The sequence below is a fragment of the Pipistrellus hanaki genome, assembly GCF_964339955.1.
Source record: "Pipistrellus hanaki genome assembly, chromosome: 3".
Taxonomy (NCBI): Eukaryota; Metazoa; Chordata; class Mammalia; order Chiroptera; family Vespertilionidae; genus Pipistrellus; species Pipistrellus hanaki.
The window spans coordinates 88,995,342-89,004,904 of NC_140505.1; the positions used below are offsets into that span (position 1 = coordinate 88,995,342).

A 9,563-nucleotide genomic window follows, 5' to 3' on the forward strand; every position below is an offset into this window, starting at 1 on the left:
AGCAGGAAAGGGATAAGATAAACAGGATAGCAAAAGGGGGAAGGTTAGAAAGAGAGTGATGGTGTAAAGGTCATATTGATATAGGGTTAAACAATGTTAAAGGAGAAATGAAAATAAAATGAAGAACACTAATTCCAATGTAAAATAAAGAGAAAATAAAATGGCACTTAACAAAAATTAAAATAGCAGTATTAATAATGCTGATTGAACCTAAAAATCTAATAATTAAAAAGTTAAAATCAAGTGAGGAAAAAAGGAAAAAAAATCGTTTCTTAAATAAAAGATGCCAAGAATGAAAAAAATAAAATAAAAGATTTAGGAAAAAAGGGGTGCAGTTGTTAAGGTCATTCACTTCTTCTGTTATTCTGTTTGGCATGCCTGTTTCTCAGTCCAGACAGTATTGCAGTTCCCTGCGTTCTGCTGCACCTCTGTGGCTATTCCTTAGTTTCTTGGTTTTTGATCAAATAAAACTAATAATAAACACAGTCAATTTGTACTCCAGACCCTATGTGGCAGTGTTTCTGGATTGATGTCCCCGTCTTTTTGGCTGCTCTAGCCTTCTTTTTCTATGGCACTCAATACTGTTGTGTGTTTGTTTGTTTGTTTTTGCCTTGGAGCTGAATCCTGGATGATTTCTCCCTGCTCTGCTTCTCAGCTTCCAGAAAAGCAGTTTCCCTCTGCTGTCTCTTAGGGCCAGCCAATCTGGGTTATTTCTCCTTTGTAATCAGAAGCAAAGTGTTGCAGGGAAACCAGCCTAGGTGCTCGATGGGCCAGTCTGCGCGCACTTACAAACAGACTGCTTTCCAACTCCTTTGTTCTTCCTCCGTGTTGGATCAGAATGGTTTGCTCCCTAGAGCACATGTGTCAAACACAAGGCCCTCGGGCCAAATCCAGCCCGCCAGGCCTTGCAATGTGGCCCGCACCGCGCTGTCATCACTGCACTCCGCTGTCAGTTTATGACATTGTCAGTTTATGACTGTTCAGTAAACCATTCGGCCCGCGATTTAGGCTTGATTTTAGATTTTGGCCCCTTCTCTGATTGAGTTCGACACCCCTACCCTAGAGAAACCCACTATTAGCAACCTTGGGGACCCCCATCCACTCTCTTGAATCACGCCAGACCCAACAGCGGGGGGCTTTTGTGGTCAGAGATTTTCGCAGTTCCAGCGCACGCGCTTTTGCCTCTTCTGCCACAGCAGCCTCAGCTTCTGCTGCTGTGGCTTTTGCTGTTGGGACACAGACACCCCAAGTTATCTCTGGCAAAATCAAACCTTTCTGTGGAATCCGCGTGTCCATACTGGTTGGGGCCCCCACAGTTGTGGTTTTCTTCACGTCTCAGGTAAGATCCCCAGTTGCAGCACTGATGTGGTTGTGAGAGGCAGCATGTACAAGTGTTTACCTTGCCGCCATCTTCATAAGATTATTTCTTAACAGAAACAAAACAGGCCAGAAAAAATAGGAGGAAGTTTACAAAGTGATGCAAAGCAAGGGACTGAATCCAAGCATACTTTAACCATCAAGGCTATCATTCAAAATTGAAGGGAAAATCAGGAGCTTTACAGACAAAAAAAGACTAAGGGAGTTTAACACTACCAAGCCAGAAATGCAAGAAATGCAAAAGGGACTGGTGCTAAAGAAGAAACAGAAAGGGAAGAAGGAACACACACACATACACACACACATACACACACACACACACACACACACACAAATAATTTCAACAGATAAGTACTTATCAATAATAACTTTAAACATAAACTGAATAAATGCTCCAATCAAAATACATTGAGTGACTGAATGGATAAAAAACAAACCAAAAAAACAAAACAAAAAACAAAACAAAACTAAACAAAACAAAAAAAATGAACCATATAATGCTGTCTATTAGAGACCCACCTCAAACAAGGGACTCACACAGACTGAAAGTGAAGGGATAGAAAAATGTCTTTCAGGGCAATGGAAATGAAAAAAAAAAAAGAAAAAAAAAGCTGAGGTAGCAATACTTATATCTGACTTAATAGACCTCAAAGCAAAGGCCATAACAAGAGGTAAGGAAGGTCATTTCATAATACTAAAGGGATTGATACAACAAGAGGATATAACCCTGGTAAACATATATATACACCCAATTCAAGAGCACCCAAATACATAAAAATACAACTGGAAGATATCAAGGGAGAGATAAACAATAATATAATCACAATAGCAGACTTTAATACCCCATTAACATCACTGGATAAATTCTCTAGACAAAAAAATCAGCAAAGAAACAGCAATCCTAAATGACTCACTAGATCAGATGGATTACATTGACATCTTGAGAACATTTCACCCCAAAGCCACAGAATATATGTTCTTCTCACGTGCACATGGGGCATTTTCTAAGATAGACCACATATTGAATCACAGGCAAAGTCTCTCCAAATTCAAGAATATTTAAATCATATCAAGCATCTTCTCAGACCACAATAGCATAATATTAGAAATAAAAACAATAAAAAAATCAAAACACTTGGAGTCTAAATAGCATGTCTATTAAAAATAATTGGAATATCAAATTGGTCAAAGAGAGCATTAAAAACATCCTGGAAACAAATCACAATGAAAACAAAACATTCCAAAATCTACGGGACACAGTGACAGCAGTCCTGAGAGGAAAGTTTATAGCTTTAGAGGACTAACTTGGAAAACAAGAAAAAAATTGTAATAAATTATCTAACTCTACAACTTAAAGAATTAAAATGAGAACAACAAGTAAAGCCCAGAGTAAGCAAAAGGAAGGAGATAGTAAAGATCAGAGCGAAAATAAATGACATAAAAACAAACAAACAAACAAAAAACCACACTAAAACACAAAACAAACAAACAAAAAATACAAAATATAAATGAAATCAAGAGCTGGTTCTTTGATAAGATAAACAAGATTGATGAACCTGTAGCCAGGCTCACCAAGAAGCAAAGAGAGAGTACCCAAATAAACAAAAATCAGAAATGAAAGAGGTGAAATAACAATGGACCTCACATAAATACAAAAGATTATAAAAAAAAATACAATGAACAACTCTATTTCAACAAACTAGACAACCTGGAGGAAATGGACATATTCCTATAAAACTACAACCTTCAAAAACTCAAACAGGAAGAATATAAAAATCTTAATAGGCAGATAACTATGGAGGAAATTGAAGAACTAAAACCAATCCACCTCAGACTATTCCAAAAAATTAAAAAGGAAGCAACACTTCCAAGCTCATTCTATGAAGCCAGCATCACCCTAATAACAAAACCAGATAAAGATAACACAATGAAAGAGAATTATAGGCCAATATCTCTCATGAACATAGATGCCAAAATCCTCAACAAAATTCTAGCAAATTGGATCCAGGAGTACATCAGAAAGGAGTACACCTTGGCCAATAGGATTTATTCCAAGGATGCAAGGATGGAACAATATCTTCAAATCAATAAACATGATACATCACATAAACAAATTGAGAGATAAAAATCACATAGACATATCAATTGATGCAGAAAAAGCATTTCACAAAATCAAACATCCTTGATAAAAATCCTCAGCAAAATAGGAATGGAGGGATCATACCTCAACATAATAAAAGCCATATATGAAAAACCCACAGCCAACATCATACTCAATGTGCAAAACCTAAAACCATTTCACCTAAGATCAGGAACAAGACAAGGATGTCCATTTTCACCACTCCTGTTCAACATAGTTCTGGATTAGACAAGAAGAAGAAATAAAAGTTATCCAAATTGGAAAAGAAGACATAAAACTGTCATTATTTCCAGATGACATGATATTTTAAGTAGAAAACCCTAACACTCTATCAAAAAACCGTTATACTTAATAAAAGAATTTTTGCAATGTAGCAGGATATAATATTAACTCCCAGAAATCTATGGCTTTTTTATAAAACAATAATGAACTCACAGAAAGAGAAACTAATAAAGCAATCTCATTTACCATTGCACCAACAATTAAGATACCTAGGAATAAATTTAAGGAAGTAAAAGACCTGTACTCAGAAAAGTATAGGACACTGGAAAAAGAGATAAAGGAAGATATAAACAGATGGAAGAACATACCATGTTTATGTATTGGTAGGATTAACATAATCAAAATGTCCATACTACCCAAAGCAATCTACAGATTTAATGCCCTCTCTATTAAAATACCAAAGGTGCCAGGAGCCCAGCTTGGTGCTAGCCCTGCGTCCACTCATTTGCACCCCAGCCTTCGCAGCCGCTGCCTCCTGCTCCTCCTACTTCCCCAGCCGCCAAGGCCATAGTGGACAGTACCAGCGAGAGCGACATGGAGGGGATGTGGGGTGGCGCAACAATCGCAGCTAGGCTGCCATGCAGTCCTCCTGCTTGTTAACCTCCACGCTGGTGGGAAATCGGGGGGCATTGTCATCTTGCCGTTCCTTCTGGAGGAGCTCACCAACCGCATGGCCTTGCTGCAGCAGGAGGACAAGGTGCTGAAGGTCGAGCTGGAAACCTACAAACTCAAGTGCAAGGCACTGCTGGAGAACCGCGACCTGTGCAAAGTCAGCGTGACCATCCAAGCCAGGGCTGAGCAGGAAGAAGAATTCATCAGTATCACGTTATTAAAGATAGTTCAGTCTTTGCCAGAAGGAGAAGGAAACCCTTGCTGTAAACTATCAGAAGGAAGAACAGTTCCTCACTAATGAGCTCTCCAGAAAATTGATGCAGTTGCAGCATCAGAAAGCCAAACTAGAAAAGCACTTTGAGCAGGAGCAGGAATTCCAGGTCAACAAACTGATGAAGAAAATTAAGCTGGAAAATGATACCATTTCTAAGCAGCTGACCTTAGAGCAGTTGAGATGAGAGAAGATTGACCTTGAAAATACTTTGGAGCAAGAACAAAAAGCACTAGTTAATCGTCTCTGGAAAAGAATGGATAAACTTGAAGCTGAAAAGTGAATCCTGCAGGAGAAATTAGACCAGTCGGTCTCAGCTCCCCCATTACCTAGAGGCATCTCCATGGAGATGGACTCTCCAGAAGACATGATGCACCACATCCGGTTTTTAAAGAATGAAGTGAAGAGGCTCAAGAAGCAGCTGAGGACCGCTCAGTTACAGCACTCGGAGAAGATGGCGTAGTATCTGGAGGAGGAGCGTCACATGAGGGAAGAGAAACTGCGGCTGCAGAGGAAGCTGCAGAGGGAGATGGAGAGGAGCAAAGCCCTCTGTCGACAGCTCTCCAAGAGTGAGTCCAGCTTGGAAATGGATGACCAAAGATGTTTTAATGAGATGTCTGCCAAGGATGAAGACCTCGCACTGTGTCCAGCCCGATCCCTTACACTCCTTCTCCAAGTTCAAGCAGGCCCATCTCCCGGGTCTACCAGATGCAAGTCACACAGTAGGTTTCACGCCACCAACTTCACTGACAAAAATCGACATGTCTTACTACAATTCCCTGGGTCTTCATGTACAGCATATGGGAGCATCCCACAGCATCGCAAGGCCTTTGCCACCGAGAAGCAACAGTCCTGACAAATTCAAACAGATCATGCCACCTCCCTCTCCCAACACGCAGACCCCAGTCCAGCTGTCTCCATTCCCACCTCCACCACCCATGCAGCCCGCAGTCTCCTGGGCAGCCACCACTCAGCCAGTCCCTTCACAACATTTGGTGGACCCCTCCTCCAACCTTCATGTGTGTGCTTAGTCTGAATCTCATGTTGGGACTCCTATCTTGGAGCCGTCTACTCAATGCCAAAGGCTTCTTCCCCTGGCATATTTGGATCTGACTTATTTGCACTGAGGTTATCTAGGCTTCAACATTAATTGTGTTGTAAACATTTGTCAGAAACGCAGCCAATGTTGTGGATTACAACACAAACCAGACCACTCTTTTCATTAGTTTTTTACTTGAATTGACACGTGCGTCCTTTGTCCATTCCTCAGCTGGAATCTCTCTTTGCGATGTTCGGTAATTCAGCAGCCCTGTGCCGTTTGTTGCTTGGCCCCAGAGCTTCATTTTCTTGCCTTTTAGGTTTGTAAAATAAAAAGGGATATCTTTTTTAATATTCTCCACTTCCCACCCTCATGAATTTGCAGAAAAATTACTGAGCTGTTCTCACCACCACCCCTCCCCCATTAGAATGGTGTTTACCAAATATACCAATAATTCAGCACTACACTTTGGAGATCTAGAATGGAAAGTTAGATGGATTAGTGCCCAAGACTGTTAATTGAGCTTTCTACAAATACCCTTTTTATAGATTATTTTCATTGTAGGTCAACATCTGCATCTCTTGTAAAACAGCCAAAAGTACTGGATCACATGTCTGTACCTTTTCCACCTACGTGGGATGGGTAATTATTGTATATTAAAATGTGATTCTTTCCTTTTTCTTAATGTGTGGTTGCAATGGCTAGTTAGAGCGTGCTATTTGATTTCTGCTGCAGAAGGCAATGCTATTATAACAAACAGCATCTATTTTCCCTTCCCATTCTTTATTTGTGTTCCCCTAAAATAGAGTTTGAACAAATACTTTAAAGGTGCAAAATTATTAGAAGATACTATTTGAAATGAATGTTATAGAAATATCTTTGGCATAATAGCCACACAATACTTCTCTTGCATGGCAGACAAGAGGAGAGGTGTATAGGAAAGTAGCACATTAGCATTGGTGACTGCTTATTTCGCCCAGTATAAAAAGTGCAGTGTGTACAAAGAAGTATATTCTGAATACATTATCCCCATGCATTTAGCACAAATAAATCATTGGGTTTTACTTCGAAGTGGAACACTGTGAGTCACTCTTTTCTTAAGAGTACAACATCTTTATTTTTGTTTTTCAGCAGTTACCGTTTTGTACTTTGGTGGTAAAATGATTTTTACCACCTGTGTTTGCATATTTATATATGCTGTGGACAAAAATACTTACTTAGAGAGTGTATATTTTATAATGAGAATGTGTATCTGTTGAATATAATCAGAGGAATGAAACTTAATTTATCAGTAATTTTTAAGTGTCCATGTTTTGTGATAACTATCTCTTATTAATAACTAGCTCTTTATTGAACACACTCCTAAAAATAAGGATCCATAACCTTATATATATCTAATATTGTACAGTATAGAAACCTCCATTTTTGCCTTTGAATGCATATTTAAGAGTTACAGACAAAAAAAAAAAAGTCTTGTTGTATAATTGTGTTTGACAGCACTTTAAGAACTTGAGAGTAAAGACAATAGGATTTTTTACCTCTTCTTGTTTCCACCCCCTCCCTCCCCACCCCAAACTGAGAGCTTCACTTTTCATTGTTTGGAAGAAATCGTCCGTCTATATAAATTTTATTTATAATATGTGTGTAATATACATAACTATAGTACAGTTCTCAAATAGGAGGAGAAGTTTGGCATATTATTACTGAGGTTTTAGATTTTAACATGGGTCAGCTGAAACCTGAGGATGCCACCGCCAGCTCACTGTACCTCCTGGTACATTGCCATTCCGAGGCATTTGGAGGGTAGGTAAACGATGTTTGCCCTCATGGTACAGTTCTTGGTTGTTCTTATAGGAGAAAAATATGGCACATGTTTACAAGAATCTTCTTCAAGATTATAGTCTTCATGCTGTTGGATAGTGTCTTGCATTTAAACGAGGAACTCTGTCATGTAGTGACCTTTCCTTTGCTTCCTATCAATGTAGTTACCTCCTAAAACCACAAAAGTTAAAACATCGCCAGCTGAAGAATGACAAAGCACTTGGAGTGAGCAAACAACAGTTCCTGACCAATGCCTTTGGGAGACAAGGTTCTTGACCTTCAGACTTCTGCCCAAATGGAGTGTTGAAAACTTTGTGGTGATGACTACCAAAGAAATATATAGTAAAACAACCTTCTATTTCTAACTTATTAAAGAGCCAGCCATTGATGCTGCTACAAGAGTCATTGTAAGAAATTGGTGGTTTTTAGGTTTTTGTGTTGTTTCTAATTTTCTTTATTATTTTTTAATACAAAACATACACACACAGATGTTAGCATAAAATTATGGGGAGCATTTTCCAGAATGTTCAGTAGTTGTGGTTAACTATTAAGCCCTGTTGCTTCTCATCAGGCAATTGGAGGAACCTATGTTCATGGTGGGGTGGGTTCTGTGTGTGCATTCATGGCTTGACTCGGGTTACTGCTCAACTTTAGTTCTTAAATTAGTCTGCACCATCATCTAGATTGTATTATACATCTCAATATGAACTTCATCCTGGCAAAAACAAAGTTGCAGGCACAGCAGTTCCAAAATGCATTCCTCCGGAAGCATATTCAGTCAGACTGACCCTGAGGCTGCTTTGGACTTTATTTGGAACTGAGCATGGAAAGCAAAGTGGACTGTCAAACAGAAAGACATCAGCAAGGAAGAGAGGAGAGCCAAGTGCGAGCTTGTCTTTTGGCTCTGCACCTCCATGCACATTGTATGTTCATGACAGCTGGTCTACAACTTGATGAGGTTGGAGTTCTGGTAACAGTGATAGAGTAAAATAATGCTAAAATAAAAGTAAAAATAGAATGTAGAACACTAATCCCAAAATAGTATAAAATAAATAATATAATAAAATAAAACTTTTTAAAAAGATAAAATAATAGTAGTAACAATAATAATTAAAAATAAAAATATAATAAGGAAGTAAAATTAAGTGAGAAAAATTTAGTTTCTTAAGTAAAAGATACAAATAAAAAAGTGAAGTAATGAAGGTCGTTCACTTCCTCTACTGTTCTGCTTCTCACATATGTTTCCTATCAGGTAGTCAGCACAGTATTGAACATCCCTGGGATCCACTGCAGCCATCTTGTGTGTCATAGTGATGGTCAATTTGCATATTACCTCTTTATTATATAGGATAACAATCTAATACAAACTATTTTTTAATAAAAATGGATAGGTGTCATTTAAGAAAGGGAGTGTTTTGGGTTTTAAGAAACACAGGGATCTACCAGTGAGGAGCAAGCAGAGTTCAGGGGAGCTGGCTGTTACCAGATGTACAATAGAGGAATGAATCATAACCAAATGCCTATGATTTGTTATACTGGCTGAAAAATGGAAAGCCTTGTACAAATGACATGTGTTCAGTATGCTAAAAATAAAATCTTCAGTAACAGAATAGTAGCAACGGTAGAATAAGACCACCTGCAACTTCTGTCAGGTGTCTACCGGAATATTACCAGTTTAATGCATAGATGTTCTAGAAGCTCAGTCAATGTTAGGCTCTACATATTTGTCTATGCAGCCAAGTCCTATATCAATTCATTCACTTTCATCAGAATCTATGGTGTCTTTCCAAATGAACAATACATCTATGGACAAAGCAGTATAGCAACCATCATAAAAGCAAAGCAAAGATCTTAAAAAAAAAAACAAAACAGAAAAATAATTCCTTTCATGTACAGAAAAGTGGGACTTAAGTGGTTTGAATTCTGTCATGCAAATGTTTACTATAATGCACACCATTACTCAGATGTACATAATTTGCTCTTACAATTATAAAGCCAATGCTGCTGAGAAAATTAAATGT

General features: G+C 38.5%; 1 pseudogene across 1 annotated transcript; it reads left to right on the forward strand.

The window, feature by feature from the left end:
• The first annotated feature begins 2,991 nt into the window (after positions 1–2,991).
• Positions 2,992–5,713, forward strand: LOC311618607 (coiled-coil domain-containing protein 6-like; annotated as a pseudogene). Its single transcript has 2 exons — positions 2,992–3,000; positions 4,368–5,713. The product of its transcript is annotated as a coiled-coil domain-containing protein 6-like (transcript).
• The last annotated feature ends 3,850 nt before the right edge of the window (positions 5,714–9,563 follow it).